General features: G+C 43.5%; 1 long non-coding RNA gene and 1 other non-coding gene across 2 annotated transcripts in view; one reads left to right on the top strand and one right to left on the bottom strand.

Moving 5' to 3' along the window:
* The window catches only part of LOC125960611 (uncharacterized), a 115,796-nt gene that overhangs the window by 49,559 nt on the left and 50,074 nt on the right, over positions 1–16,163 (top strand). The gene's annotated exons all lie outside the window — the stretch shown is intronic.
* On the bottom strand, positions 14,805–14,911 carry LOC117201464 (U6 spliceosomal RNA). Its single transcript, XR_004483482.1, has one exon. It is a non-coding gene; the product is annotated as a U6 spliceosomal RNA (small nuclear RNA).

Here is a 16,163-nt window from a genome sequence, read left to right on the forward strand (position 1 = left end):
TGAGGCTGGATCTTTTCTTTCTGGTGGGCAGGGCCATATCCGATGGTGTGTTTTGGGGTGTCTGTGACCTTATTATAATTTTAGGCAGCCTCTCTGCTAATGGGTGGGGTTGTTTTCCTGTCTTGCTAGTTGTTTGGCATGGGGCATCCGGCACTGGAGCTTGCTGGCTGTTGGTTGGAGCTGGGTCTTAGTGTTGAGATGGAGATCTCTGGGAGAGCTTTTGCCAGTTATTATTTCATGGGGCTGGGAGGTCTCTGGTGGTCCAACGTCCTGAACTTGGCTCTCCCACCTCAGAGGCTCAGGCCTGACACCAGGCCAGAGCACCAAGACTCTGTCAGCCTCACGGCTCAGAATAAAAGGGAGAAAAAAAGAAAGAAAAATAAATAAATATAAAAATATTATTAAAATAATAATAATAAAGAGAGCAACAAAACCAATAAACAAATCCACCAATTATAACAAGCGCTAAAAACTAAACTAAGATAAAAATCAGAAACAAATCAGTTGAAGACAGCAAACCCCAAGTCTACAGTTGCTCCCAAAATCCACGCCTCAATTTTGGGATGATTGGTTGTCTATTCAGGTATTCCACAGGTGCAGGGTACATCAAGTTGACTGTCAGTATTTAATATACTGCTCCTGAGGATGCTGGGAGAGATTTCCCTTTCTCTTCTTTGTTCGCTCCGCTCCTGGGGTTCAGCTTTGGTTTTGGCCCTGCCTCTGCATGTAGGTCACCCTCAGGCATCTGTTCCTGCCCAGACAGGATGGGGTTAAAGCAGTGGCTGCTTAGGGCACTCTTGGCTGGCGTGACGTTGCACCAGCCTGAGGTGCGCCATGTGTTCTCCCAGGGAAGTTGTCCCTGGATCACGGGACCCTGGCTGTGGCGGGCTGCACAGGCTCCCAGAGGGTGGGTGTGGATAGTGACCTGTGCTTCTCATAGGATTCTTGGTGGCAGCAGCGTTAGTGTTTAATGCCTGTCTCTGGGGTCCGTGCTGTTACCTGTGGCTCATGCCCGTCTCTGGAACTCGCTTAGGCAGTGCTCTGCCTTCTATGGGCACACAGGGAAGGAATCCCCTCTCCTTGCGCACCCTGAAACAATGGTCTCTTGCTTCTTCGGCAGGTCCAGACTTTTTCCTGGACTTCCTTCTGGCTAGCTGTGGCGCACTAGCCCACTTCAGGCTGTGTTCACGTCGCCAACCCCAGTCCTCTCCCTGGGATCAGACCTCCGAAGCCTGAGCCTCAGCTCCCAGCCCCCACCCGCCCTGGCCGGTGAGCAGACAAGCCTCTCAGGCTGGTGAGTGCTGATTGGCACCGATCCTCTGTGCAGGAATCTCTCTGCTTTGCCCTCTGTGCCCCTGTGGCTGCGCTCTCCTCTGTGCTCTGAAGCTTCCCCCCTGCCCACCCTCCATCTCTGCCAGTGAAGGGTCTTCCTAGTATGTGGAAACGTTTCCTCCTTCACGGCTCCCTCCCAAAGGTGCAGATTCCATCCCTATTCTTTTGTCTCTGTTTTTTCTTTTTTCTTTTGCCCTACCCAGGTACATGGTGATTTTCTTGCCTTTTGGGAAGTCTGAGGTCTTCTGCCAGCGTTCAGTAGGTGTTCTGTAGGAGTTGTTCCACATGTAGATGCATTTTTGATGTATTTGTGGGGAGGAAGGTGATCTCCACGTTTTACTCCTCCGCCATCTTGAAGGCCCCCCTACACTAATTCATTTTCTAATTTTGAAACAGCCTTGCTTTCCTGGGAGAAATCCCATTTGGTAGTGGTGTCAATTCTTTTTATACATCGTTGGATTTGATTTGCTGATACTTTGTTGAGGATTTTTGCATTTATCTTCATGAGCGATGTTGGTATATAGTTTTATTTTCTTATAATGTCTTTGGTTTTGGTATTAGGATTATGCTGGTCTCATAGAATTAGTTAAGACGTTTTCTCTCCAATTCTAAAGAAAGATTGTAGAGAATGGGTATAATTTCTTCCTTAAATGTTTGGTAGAATTCACCAGTGAACCCATTTGGACCCAGTGTTTTCTCTTCTGGAAGATTATTAATTACTAATTTAATTTATCTAATAGATATAGGCCTATTCATATTATCTATTTCTTGTTGTGTGAGTTTTAGCAGATTATGTCTTTCAAAGAATTGTTCCTTTTCATCTAGGTTATCAAATTTGTTGGCATAGAGTTGTTCATGGTATTCTTTATTGTCCTTGTTCATGAGATCTATAGTGATGTCCCCTCTTTCATTTCTGATATTAGTAACTTGCGACCTCTCTTTCTTTTTTTTTCTCAGTTAGCCGGGCTAGAGCCTTATTGATTTTGTTGATCTTCTAGAGAGTCAACTTTTGGTTTATTGATTTTGTTGATTTCCTATTGTCAGTTTGATTGATTTCTGCTAAAATTTTTATTATTTCTTTCTTTCTTTTTTTTTTTTTTTTTTTTGCGGTACACGGGCCTCTCACTGTTGTGGCCTCTCCCGTTGCAGAGCACAGGCTCCGGACGCGCGGGCTCAGCGGCCATGGCTCACGGGCCCAGCCGCTCCGCGGCATGTGGGATCTTCCCGGACCGGGGCATGAACCCGTGTCCCCTGCATCGGCAGGCGGACTCTCAACCACTGCGCCACCAGGGAAGCCCTATTATTTATTTCTTAATGTTTACTTTGGATTTAATTTGCTCTTCTTTTTCTGGTTTCTTATGGTGGAAGCTTAGATAATTTATTTTGACTCTTTCTTCTTTTCTAATATATACATTCAGTGCTATAAATTTCCCTCTAAGCGCTGCTTTCACAGCATCCCATAAATTTTGATAAGTTGTACTTTCATTTTCATTTAGTTCAAAATATTTTAAATTTCTCTTGAGAGTTCTTTTTTGGCCTATGTATTATTCAGAAGTATATCATTTAGTCTTCAAGTATTTGGTGATTTTCCAGCTACCTTTCTGTTATTAATTTCTACTTTAATTCCATTGTGGTTTGAGAGCAGTCATTACATAATATCTATTCCTTTATATTATTAAGGTGTGTTTTATGATCCAGAATATGGTCTATCTGGGTGAATTTATTATACTCAGAGTTGATCTTAAGCTGAGTTAGGTACAAGAGAGACTGTCCGTAAATCAGAAAGTCACTTTATCTACTTGCAATAGATAAATCATATAAATTTTTTATATGAATATTTATATCTATGATCCAGGCCTCCCCCTAGTCCTAGTGCCTTTTGGTATTAACATTAATTTAAAAGTTGCTTGATGAGTTTGGATCTCAGGGCAAAGAAATTTTCATAGTCTTACGAGATAAAGTTCATCTCTTGGCTGACCTGAGGAGTCTAGGTGCTGTCGTGTCCAGACTTCGACCAGCTTCATGACTGTAAATCATTGTGCAGGAAGCTATGCAGCCTTGGCTAAGTGCTTGACTTTGGAGCCAGGCAGCGGTTTCGCCACCTACTTGCTGGGGGACCTAGGAGAGGTGATGAAACCAGATATTGAAAAACTTCTCTACGGCTTAGCTTCCTCATCTATAAAATAAGAACAATAGTAGTCCCCATCTTATAGCATCATTGTGAAGATTAAGTTAATTTAAATTTGTAAAGCATTTTGCAAAGAGTATGTCATGTAAGTGCTCAGTAAATATTCACCATAAAGATGAAACTAGCCCTGTGGCTGGGATCTCTTTGACCTGGGACTCCACCTCTTCTCAGTGAGCCTTCTCAGTGAAGGCTTCTAAGCCTTCTACCTTATTTCTCATACCTGAATCTCTGCCCTTACAACCTGCCCAGTTATTCAAGTTCTGCTAGACCTTGTCCCAAGACCTGGAGCACGTTCCCAAACCTGATGGGGCCTGGGATGAGAGGGAGAATTGATAGAAGACATAAGAGCTGAGTAAATTCTCAAAGGATAAGTAGATCTGAGAGAGATGAGAAGAATGGGGACAGGTGTGGAGAGGACTGTGTGAGCAGAGGCATAGAGGGAAGCACATCATGATGTGTCGGGGAAGCAGCAAACTCCTAAGTGGCTCTGGAGGGTAAAATATGGCACCAGGAATGGTGAAAGATGAGATCAGCGTGCAAGCAGGGGCCAGATCAGAGACATTTCCTCCTCCCATGTTAAGAAGTTGAATTTTGTAGCACTTATACCACAGCCAGTGAGAAGCACAGAAGCATTTGAAACTTCTGAGAAGCAAAGTGACATGGATAAATTTGAGTTTTAGCTGTAATCCGAAAGTCTCTGGCCTCTCCAACCTGGAGGCACACATGACTTAGCAATTATAAGAATTGTTAGAGGGCTTCCCTGGTGGCGCAGTGGTTGAGAGTCCGCCTGCCGATGCAGGGGACACGGGTTCGTGCCCCGGGCCGGGAAGATCCCACATGCCGCGGAGCGGCTGGGCCCGTGAGCCACGGCCGCTGAGCCTGCACTCTGCAGCGGGAGAGCCCACAACAGTGAGAGGCCCGCGTACCACAAAAAAAAAAAAAAAAAAAAAGAATTGTTAGGAGGCTTTCTTCCTGCCTTCATTCGGATAATATTTATTGAACTACTAGATTCCTGGAATGTTGTAGGTGTTGTAAATAAATAAATGGTAGATAAAATCTCTGCTCTAGTGGGGAAAGCTGACAGTTAACAGGCAATCAAATACATGAAGCATTTTCAGGTAGAGGGGCTGCCCTAGTATGTGGAAGCAATGGTGGGCTTATGAACCAGGGCAGTGGGATCAGGGATGTAGCAGAGGCAACAGAGGTCACTTGTTTTTGTCCCTGGAACATACCATGTCAACCAGAGGCAGAATCCTACACCTATCATGATTATTCCTAGAAGACTCTATGCCCACAAAAGCAAAATAACACAATGCAGGCTGTGAGAAGGGGTTTCACTGATCACCCTGTTGCAGAAACATGAAATTTCTACTGAATATTTTGTTTCTTCTAAGTTCTTTCTCAGCTTCATCTACCAGGGTGAGGAAGTGATGACAGACTGGAATTCTGTGGTTCCATAAGGGCTCACTGAAGCAGAAAGAGGAAAGAACATTCTGGGTAGCACACAATACAAGCCAAAATTTCCAAACCTTAAGAGATCATGCCAAGGTTGAAGAAGAGTGAGTAGTTCAGGATTGTTGTGCCCTGCTAAGATTTGGGGGAGTGGCATGAACAGAAGTAATTTTAGCAATATCTCCCTGATGTCAGGGTGGAAAATGATTTGAGTGGTGGAGACCCTAAATGTAGGGAGACCTGTTAGAATCTTGGGGTAATAGTAAGGAAGGAAGGGGATCCAAGAGGAAATAGATGAGTGGAAATAAATGGAAGGTTAAAGTCCTAGATATCTGTATGAGGTGGAAGGGAAGGTACCGTGGGAATGAGAACATTAGACAGCTAGGGGTTTGCTAGAGTAGGATATTAGGGTATCTTAGGTAAAACTTAAGAGGAGGAAGAGTTCTGGGTGATGGAAAATTGAAGACGTGGTTCTAAAGGTGAGAAACCAAAGTCTAATGGCAGATAAGAGATGATGATGGTGATGGTGATGATGATGATGGTGTGTGACTTGCCTTTCGTTTCATGATGGGAGAATATAGGGATAAAAGGCATGCTTGGAAGTGAGGTCATTACTTGGAACACAGCCTGGCACATTGAGGCATTCAATAAATAAATGAATGATGTGCCGGGTGTCCTATAACTCTCCTTCACATGAGTTTTTTGGTGCCAGAACAAGCTTCAAGTTGCAGGCAGTGTCTGGCATAGTTTAACATAGGCAGGGAGGCTCTCTGATCCAGGTGAGGGCTTCCCTGCCCCATTAAATTCTTCCTCACCCTCAGGGATCTAGCTTGAGTGGGTCCGTCTCATGTGTGCTTGTACAGCACGTTATTTGCCCCATCTTCACAGCACATATCATGGGCTGAAACATTTTATGACTTGTTTTGCCAGTTTGCTCCCTATTCTTTCATGGTAGGACCTCAAAGGACCTGAAAAAGCAAAATCGTTTGTGAAACCTGGAGCTGGCCCTACTTGTAGGTGTATTAATTAATTAATTAAAGGAGAACTTGTGCATCCCTGCTATATCAGTCCGGGCCCCAAAAGGAAACAGAATAGGGTAACTTAAGAAGGTTTTATTTAAGGGACTGTTTACAAAGGCGTGAGCAGGGTTTGGGGGAACTACTGGGGAATTCAGTGTGGGGCTAGAAATAGCCTAGGCTTGAAGGGGCCAGGGAGGGAGTACGGCTACCAGGGCAGAGAGTCATATGGAAAGGCTGCCTTGAGAGAAGCTGGGACCTCTCTTTGGTGGAGGCCATCCTGCAGGAAGGAAGCCAGGGTAGTAAATACCTCTCCCTCCCTGTTCCCATCTCTCTGATCTCTTGTCGCCCCCCTTCCAACAAACCCATGGGAAGCTGGAGGGCTGGAGGGGCTCTTTGATGTGGCCTATCACCTAGTCTCCTGAGCAGAGAAGGAGAGGAAAAGGGGAGAGAGATATGGAGGTGCTAATAGGTGCTCTTAGCATACTGCCTTCCCCATTGGCCTGTCAGAGCAAGTGACATTCTCCCAACTTGCCTGGAAGATTTAGTCATCTCCAAAAGAGCAAGTTAAACTGTGACTAGGGGTAGAAGAGATGGGCCCAGTCTATTTGTTTATACACACCTTGCCTTTTCCTACAATGGTTAGGAACCCAAACCACAGGCAATAATGGGTAATGCATAAATGGACATATCACAGTCAGGCCCAATGGAACAATTCCCATACTTCCAGAGGGGGTTCACCAAGATGGCAACATAGGAGGCTCCAAACTCCCCTCCTCCCATGGACACACTAAGTACACGGGTACACAGGGAGCAATTACTTCTGAGAGAAATCTAGAAACTAGCAAAAAGGGATCAAGCAAAAACCACCCATTTCTCAGTCTTAACCTGAAAGGGGTCCATCTTCGTACTTTGAAAGCTGCTGCCAGAGGGTTAGGCATCTCATCTGTACACATCTAGGTGCGGCCTGCAGTCCTCTCTAGAGGCTGGGGAAACCGGCAAACACCTCCTTTTCCTTATCCCTCTAGCTGGCTCCAAGTTGCCAGTATCTCTTTGGAAGGAGTTTTACAAACATCTGGCACCCCGCTTTTTGTAGCTGCTATCTGAGAGATGGGCCCCCAGATCACCTGGCTCTCATAGTCAGTGGAGCTTGCATTCACAAGTCCTACAAGGTTCTAGCAAACAAATAAGCAGTTCTTAATGGGCACAAGAACAATCTCCTGTAGGCCCAGCGCAGAAAGAGCAGGTTAAAACACCCATCTCCCAGTTTCTCCCTGGAAGGACCTTAACTACATACTTTCCCAGTTGCTGCCTGAGGGTCCAGCTTCCAATCAGCCTGCATCTAGGTATTGAATGTAATCTTCTCTTTTGGGACACCGATGGGTCTTGGCATATTCAACTACTGGAAGCCACTAAGAACAAAGAAGGTGGCTTGGACAACCAAAAGGTCTGAAAGACAAACAGGAGCTCAGGCAGGAGTGATCGATGAGGTTTATCTCCTACACAAGACCACGCTGTCAAGACTTGTGCAGAAACTAACACTGAAAGTCAAGGAAAACGAAGAAAGCAAGGAATATGTCCCAAACAAAAACCAAAATAAATCTCCAGAAACAATTTTTTTTGTTTTGTTTTAGTCTTAAATTTTTAAACAACTTTATTTTTAGAGCAGTTTTAGATTTGTAGCAAAAGGAGAGTAAAGTACAGAGTTCCTACATACCCTCTTCCCTCCCTCCCCGCCACAGCCTCCCCATTCTCAACATTCCCCACCAATGTGGTACATTTGTTACAACTGATGAACCCACATTGACACACCATAAGCACCGTGAAGCAGAGATAAGTGATTTACTTGATAGAGAGTTCAAAATGACAAGTTAGAAAGATGCTCCCTGAGGTCAGGAGAGCAGTGCCTGAACAGAGTAAGTATTTCAACAAGAATATAGAAAATATTTTAAAAAGTACCAAATAGAAATCACAAAGCAGAGGAATACAATAACTGAAATGCAAAATTCAGTAGAGGGGTTCAACATCCGACTAGATCAAGCAGAAGAAAGGATCAACACACTTGAAGACAGGGCAGTGAAAGCCATCCAATCAGAGAAACAAAAAGAAAAAAAGAATGAAAAAGAGTGACGATCATTTAAGGGACTTATGGGACATCAGCAAGCTGACAAGTATATGCGTTATAGGGATGCCAGAAGGAGAAGAAAGAGAGAAAGAGGCAGAAAGTTTATTCAAAGAAATAATGGCTGAAAACTTCTCTAACCTGGGGGAGGAAACAGACATCCAGATCCAGGAAGATCAGAGAGTTCCAAATAAGAGGAACCAAAGAGACTCATGGTTTCATAACCATGAAACACGTTATGATTAAATTGTCAAAAGTTAAAGACAAGGAGAGAATCTTAAAAGCAGCAAGAAAAAAAATCAACTTGTTATGTACAAGGGAACCCCCGTAAGACTATCATCAGAATTTTCAGCAGAAATTTTGCAGGCCAGAAGGGACTGGGATGATATATTCAAAGTGCTGGAAGAAAAGGAAAACTCCCAATCAAAAATACTCTACCCGGCCAAGTTTTCCTTCAGAATTGAAGGAAAGATAAGGAGTTTTCCAGGCAAACAAAAGCTGAAAGACTTCATCACCACCAGACAGGACTTACAAGAAATGTTAAAGGGAGTTCTTCAAGCTGAAATGAAAGGAAACTGATTAGTAACAGGAAAATATGAAAATATATGACAATATAAAACTCACTGGTAAAAGTAAATATATAGTTAAATTCAGAATACTCTAATGTTGTAATGGTGATGGGTAAATCACTTATAACTCTAGTATGAAGATTAAAAGACAAAGAGTATTAAAAGTAGCTACAGTAATTTGTTAATGGATACACAATATGAAAAGGTGTAAATTGTGACATCAAAAACATAAAATGTGGGGAAGGGTGTAAAAATGCAGAGTTTACGCTTTTATTTGTCAATTACACCCCAATAAAGCTGAGGGTAAAAAATAGGTACTTTCATGCAAGGGAATATATTGCAGCCATTACAATGTTTCAAAAAATGTTTAATGGCATAGGAGAATAAGTATGATACCTTATGCAAAAAATTCCTATTCAATAATTTGCAAAACAAAAAAGAAAGAAAAGAATTAGAATAGGCTCTTATACTTTCTACAGTAAAAAAGTATCACTTTAAATCATAAACAAACATCAAAAACAGTGTCTGAGAAAGAAGGGCCCTGGTTAAGGCTTTCTTCTTAACCACTTTTAATTAGCATTCCAGCAAGGGTGAGGTTAGGAAATTGTCACCTGAGGCTCTTTGGAAGTGACAAAGTGACAGATGACCTGGGACCTGGCTTGAGGTGGTTCTCATGTTGGGTTGTGAGTCAGAGTTGGGGAGAAGAATGAAGACAGTCACGGGTGTATCTCTGTGTGAACCTGTGCCCTCTGAGGGTGAGGGGAATATTGGACAGCTTTATAAGGGCTGCTGCCTGCCCCTTAGAGGTGCCACCCGTCCGTCAGGCTGGGATGTATGCTTTCATATCTCACACAAAGGGACTGAATAGGTTGGTAGTTCCCCTGTAAGGGAGCATCTTGCTGAAGAGAGAGCAGGTAGATAAAGGAGCATTAGAGTGGGTAGAGAAAGGCCAGAAAACAGGAGGGATGTTGGGAGTTATCTCTAAAGGGCAAGGTCCACCCAGGTAAGGATTTCTCCAAGTCAGTGTTAAGGCTGACTGGACCTGGCCAGAACTGGGGCAGCCCTCCACCCTGGATTTTGCACTGGCTTATCAGGCGTTAACTTATTAAGACGAACCCACCCATCCTTGGAAAGAGGAATTTTTTTCATTTTATACTTGGCTTTTAGCCCCACCTTTCCTCTGGTTTGAGCCAAATATGTATGTAGTTTTTCCCTTAACAGTAACAACTAGCTTTCTTTCTTTTTCTGTGCAAAGCTTTATGGCTCTCAAAATCAGCACAGTTTATTTTGAATTCCTAGCCACAGCTTGACCTGGACTGGAAGGACATGGACTGGAATGAAATTTGAGGGATTGTGGTCTGGAAGGATGTATTATTTCAGCTTAGAAGAGAAATAAAATTTTCTCTTGTGACTTGGTGTGCTGTGCCCAGTTGAGTACTGACACCTGTGATTCCCTTCCATCACCTAGGGGGTGCCAAGGATCTCTCACCTGTGTTCTGGTACCTGTGACCCCTTCAGCCAGGTTTGCAGTCAGGTCTCTTTTGGCTGTGACGGAAAAAAGACAGGGGGGAGTAACTGGGTTTAAGTGGTTTGAGTCATGTGCCTCAGATGGCATTGTGAGTACACTTCACTGCCCTTTATTTTTAGGCGTAAGAGTTCACTCTGATTTTGGAAGGTAGATGAAAATCTTGCCTGTGTCTGGGAGTATTATTTATTTGCATAGGACAGATGGGCCTCACCCGATTTCCTGAACTGCCCCCAGCTTGACTCACATTCCCCGGTAATGCTAAATTATTCCATCAAGTCTGAAACCCAGGGACAAATTGTGTGACCATAAACTAATAATAGTGTTCTTTTTTTCAGAGTTGATCTTTGGACACAAAGTTCTAAATCTCTTTAATTTTTCCAGCACATTGATAAAAGATGCTCTAAATACATACAGCCTCTCCTTGGTAGCTCCCTAATATTGTTCCTTTAAAAGGAACTTTAGCCATGCTACTGCTAAAGCTAGATTCCCAGACTGTTTTGATTCTCCTCATTTTTCCAGGTAAATGAGTAACCCCACTGAGTAAGGGCTCTTAAGCCGCCTTGCCCTCTTAGTTCAACAAATACCTGGGCACCAGTGTAACCCACCTTGAATCAATACCAGAGGATACCTGTTTCAGGACTTCAAGTGTTTGGTTACAGCTGCATTTGTCCAATGAGTCAGCCAAACTAGCTTTATTTCTAAAGACATTCCAGAGTGCTGATTTACTCAACCGGCTGTATTTCCTGAGGATGTGATTCATTCATACCCAGCAGAGAAGGAAAGAACATTTGAAAGCCCACATAAGGAGGGGTGGATAAAACTGTTCTCTGGAAAACTGTCTTTTACAGTATGATGTGGATGTTTCTGGCATTTCTCTCTGGGGCAGGGGTTGGAGATGAGGTTTCTGAGGCTGCAAATGGGGATGTGAGGACAGCTTGCAGGTCCACCCCAAGGCTCTGAGAAAGGAGGGATTTTCTGTTCAGTGAAGACCGGCAATCAGGCCCTTTTTTGGAGCTGGGGACAGAGGTTCCCTGACCATGAGGATTCACAGCTGAAGCCACATTCTGTGCCTTGCTCCAGTACTGGCCATGGGGGTTTGGTAAATCAGGGAAGGGGGCCTGCTCTGGTGATGAAGCCAAGCAGGGCCCTACAGGGCCCTCCCAGGTACAAAAGCATCTCTGTGTCCTTTTACAGAACAATCTGATATATATCTCTGGGTTCTTCTACAGGAACTAAGTCCCCACCTGGGTTGAGGATGGTAACTTCAGGCTGAGCCCAAGCACATAGACCCCAGAGTGGTCAGAATCAGAAGGCTGATGACTGAGATTCCTGAAACACCACCTTGTTACCTCCCAACCAACCAATCAGAGGAGGGTTATACACCCTACAGCCCTCACCCCAAATTTTACCTTTAAAAACTCTTCCCTGAAAACCATCAGGGAGTTGGGGGGGGGGTGTCTTTTGAACACGAGCCACCCATTCTCCTTGCTTGGCCCTGCAATAAACCTTTCTCTGCTCCAAACTCTGAGGTTTTGGTTCGTTTGACCTCACTGTGCGTTGGGCACGCTCATCAACGGTGACAGGAATCCAGTCTTCTCACTGTCTGTCTTCTTGTCACAGGCAAGTGCTCTGGGCTTCTTTACTAAGGAATCTTCCCTTGTTCCAGGTTTGCTTTTCCTTCTCAGGCATAATATCTTTATTCTTTTGTTTAGAAAACATTCCAGGGACTTCCCTGGCAGTCCAGTGGTAAAGAATCTGCCTTCCAGTGCAGGGGATGTGGGTTCAATCCCTGGTTGGGGAACTAAGATCTCACATGCTGCAGGGCAACTAAGCTTGTGCACCTCTACTAGAGAGAGAACACCTGCATGCCAGAACTAGAGAGAGCCTGTGTGCCACAACTAGAGAGAAGCCTGCGCACTGCAACTAGAGAGAAGCCCATGCACTGCAACGCAGAGCCCGTCTACCGCAACGACAAAAAAAGAGCCTGCATGCCGCAAGGAAGATCCCGCATGACACAACGAAGACCCAATGCAGCCAAAAAAAAAAATGAATAAATAAAAAGAAATAAATAAGTAAATAGAAAACATTCCAGCCTGTAGGTAACCTCTATGCCATATAGGCTTTTATTCTGTCTGATCAGGAAATTGGATGACAGCCAGATGCCTTGTGCTGACTTGTCCATTTTCATGTATTCTGCACCTCAACCTGGAATCCAGCTTGATTTAGAGGTACCCATGACTAGCTTCCGTTCATTCATTTGTTCATTCACTCCTTTACATATATTCCACCACTATTTATTAAGTGTCAGCTATGGGCCAAATGCTCACTCAGTTATTCATTTATGTGAATACATTTTATTCACTGGAATTTTGGGAGAAACTAGGAATGACAGGGGTTGGCTCCCAGGAGAGAAGCAGGCAGGAGGACACGGCCGAACTGGATTTCCCCAAATTTCCATGTGTAGGATGCAGGTGGGTGGCTAGAGCTGGGGCTTCTGGGTTCATCTAATTTTTCTGAGGGCAAAAAATCCCTTAAGTTGACACCTTCTGAGTTTCAACAAGTTTTGATTCAGTTATAGCCCTAGACCATGATGAACATTCACATTAACTGGGCAGAAGGACATGTAGATAACCAAGCATAATATTCTATACTATATAGTATGAAAATACTCTTAACTCCTAGGGAGAAGCAGCTAACTGTCTGGGGGTCTCTGAGAAGGGTTCATGGAGAAGGTGGCGTCTGAGTTGGTGGAAAAATTGCTAAGACACCTGACGAGCAGTTGCCATCACAGAGCCTCTGTAATCCAGCCCTTCCATCCTTGGGGGACTTTGACCTGAGCACATTGCTTATTTTATCAGTCTGCTCCCTATCACCCACTGATGGACACTAGTTATAAACGGCATGGCCCCAAATGTCTGCTTGTTCATCTGCCGAACGTGAGTAATGTTGACCTTGTTGGGAGCTCGGTTTCAGTGTCTCAAAGAACATTATCTGTGGTGGATGTAGTCTGAAAACAAATAATAAACATTCGTTTAATCCATGAAGTAGTCAGTTTCCCTAAATACTATTGATAACAGTAGGCAAGTGCATTTCAGTTCCAGGGTGGGACTTGCAAGACATTGCCCTACCTTTTGGGAAGTTCTTCTTTTAGGAGATACTACTAAATAATGATGATGCTTATGATAATAACGATGGAAGTAGCTGTTTATTTAGTACTTACATTGTGCTATCAACTTTATAAAACTCTCACGACATCCTAGGTTCCTCATTGTACAGAAATGGAAGCTCAGAGAAGGTAAATGGTAAATAAGGGGCAGTCAGTCTTCCCCCAGACTCCTCCCCTCCACTCCAGGCCATGTTGAGTCTGGAATCCAGCAGCGTGGGATTGCTTGGAGGTGCTCATTTTTTCTTTCTGAATGTTATCAACCCAGTCCCCAGCTAGGCTGTAACCACTCTGAGAGCAAGGACAGAACCTTCTACTTCTTCACCTCCCAAAATACCTAGCATGGTCTCTTGAAAAGAGTCATGTTACATACTTATGGGTGGTTGAAGGATTGCTTTCTAAATGGGCAGTCCTGGGGTTGGTACAGTAAGGAGGAAACAGAGAAAGAGCCCACAAGGTAGAAATCTGCCTGTTAAAGTGTCTGAGTCTATTCGATGTAATGTTTGCTGTTTTTTCCTCCACAGGAGCTGTGAACACATCTCTTGTTCGTGGCCACCACTTGTATTTTTAAGCACTTCCCAAGATCCTCACGGTTGCTGGGGATCATTCCACACTTTTGCGTTTTAAAATTTTATTTTTATTGAAGTATAGGTGATTTACAACGTTGTGTTAGTTTCACAACACAGTGTACAGCACAGTGATTCATATATATATATATATATATGTATATATAGTTTTTCAGATTCTTTTCCCATATGGGTTTTAATTTTTTTAAGATTTTTATTTTTGGCTACGTTGGGTCTTCGTTGCTGCACGCGGGCTTTCTCTAGTTGTGGCGAGCGGGGGCTGCTCTTCGTAGCGGTGCACGGGCTTCTCATTGCGGTGGCTTCTCTTGTTGCGGAGCACGGGCTCTAGGCTCATGGGCTTCAGTAGTTGCAGCACGCGGGCTCTAGAGCGCAGGCTCGGTAGTTGTGGTGCACGGGCTTAGTTGCTCCGCAGCATGTGGGATCTTCCTGGACCAGGGATCGAACCCGTGTCCCCTGGCTTGGCAGGTGATTCTTAACCACTGCCCCACCAGGGAAATCCCAAGATTTTTTTTTTTTGATGTGGACCATTATTAAAGTCTTTTTAAAATTTGTTACAGTACTGCTTCTGTTTTATGTTTTGGTGTTTTGGCTGTGAGGCATGTGGGATCGTAACTCCCTGACCAGGGATCGAATCTGTACCCTCTGCATTGGAAGGCAAAGTCTTAACCACTGGACTGCCAGGCAAGTCCCTCCCTTATAAGTTATTACAAAATATTGAGTATAGTTCCCTGTAGGTCCTTGTTGGTTATCTACTTTATATATAGTAGTGTGTACATGTTAATCCCAATGTCCTAATTTATCCCTCCTCCGTCCCCACTTTCCCCTTTGGCAGCCATAAGTTTGTTTCAAAGATGTGGAACGCTTCAGGAATTTGTGTGCCATCCTTGGGCAGGGGCCATGCTAATTTTCTCTGTATTGTTCCGATTTTAGTCTATGTGCTGCTAAAGCCAGCACTACACTTCTGCTTTCATTGTGCCCAGACCTTCCCGAGTCTGCACCTGGCATGTACATAGGTCTTTTGTTTTTGTTCTTCCCTTTCGTGTTCTCGGGTCTCCTCCCTCTTCTGTTTCTTAAAAATTGTAGCTAAGGAAGAGGTGCAGTTAGTAAGCTCTTTGCTTGAGGCTTCCTGGTTTTCATGTGATTTTGAAAATTCTGTTCTTTGAAGGTAGTTGTAAAACATGGGTGATGAGAATATTTGGCATTCATTAGGCAGTTTTATATTTGTGAATAAAACTGGTAGGAGATTCCAGCTTACCCAAATAAAATGATCTCCTCTTAGCTTAGCACCATAATAAAGTTAAAAAACAATAAAAAAGAAACAGTTCGAACAGGAATAATTTAAAAGTTTAATCCTGAGGAAACTTTTCACATTTTTGTTTTGCCCCAGAATAATAGCTCTTAAAGATGGTCATCTTTAGTTTGGTTTAGAATCAGTTTTGAGAGTGTACTCAATTTCCCAGAGTTGCTTATGTTTATTTAAGCCCTCATTCTGAGCAGTGGTTTGTGCTAAACTCTGGTCAAATGTTCCTGAATCTTTGAAGACTCTGAGCTTGAGCTGAGAATCTTTGCTTTAGTTTAAGGTGTCAAATTAGAGCTATTACAAAACAAGAGGACTGGAGTTGATAAAAATTGATAAGCAACTCTGAGTTTTATTACTGCTTTTGCATTTATTTATTAGTCGATTTTAGGCTAATCTTATCATTATTAATGTAGAAAAATGTAAGATGTAAAAGCTGACATTCCCCCAAGAAATTCCTGTGTGACTTGTATAGCCTGATTAAAAATATTACATGTTGGCACCAAAATTATGGGCTTCTACTATTACCACCCACAGTGTTTGGGGGAAACAGTGACGGATAAAGAGAAGCTATGTAGAATCCTGGAGTTGTGGTCTTCCTGGAGCAGCAGCTCTGTGGAAACATAAAGTCACAGTATTTGTAGGAGGAAAGAAAATGTGATGGAAGCATGAACGGAATAGTTAGTGAGGTGGAGAGTCAAGGATGTGGGTTGTGTGAGTGGTTAATTACTTGTCTCACTTGACTGGGCTTTCGGTAAACTTGAGAAATGCCAAGTTGTTTTTCCAGTCTGAGAGCTGACTTGCTGTTTGGGTCTGGACAAGTCACTGTACATTCATAAAGCATATTCAAAAGATGATTGAGAAAAGTTCCTGGTAGCCACCAGCTCCCACATTCCTCTTCGTCTTTTA

Source organism: Orcinus orca, chromosome 12 (genome assembly GCF_937001465.1).
Source record: "Orcinus orca chromosome 12, mOrcOrc1.1, whole genome shotgun sequence".
Taxonomy (NCBI): Eukaryota; Metazoa; Chordata; class Mammalia; order Artiodactyla; family Delphinidae; genus Orcinus; species Orcinus orca.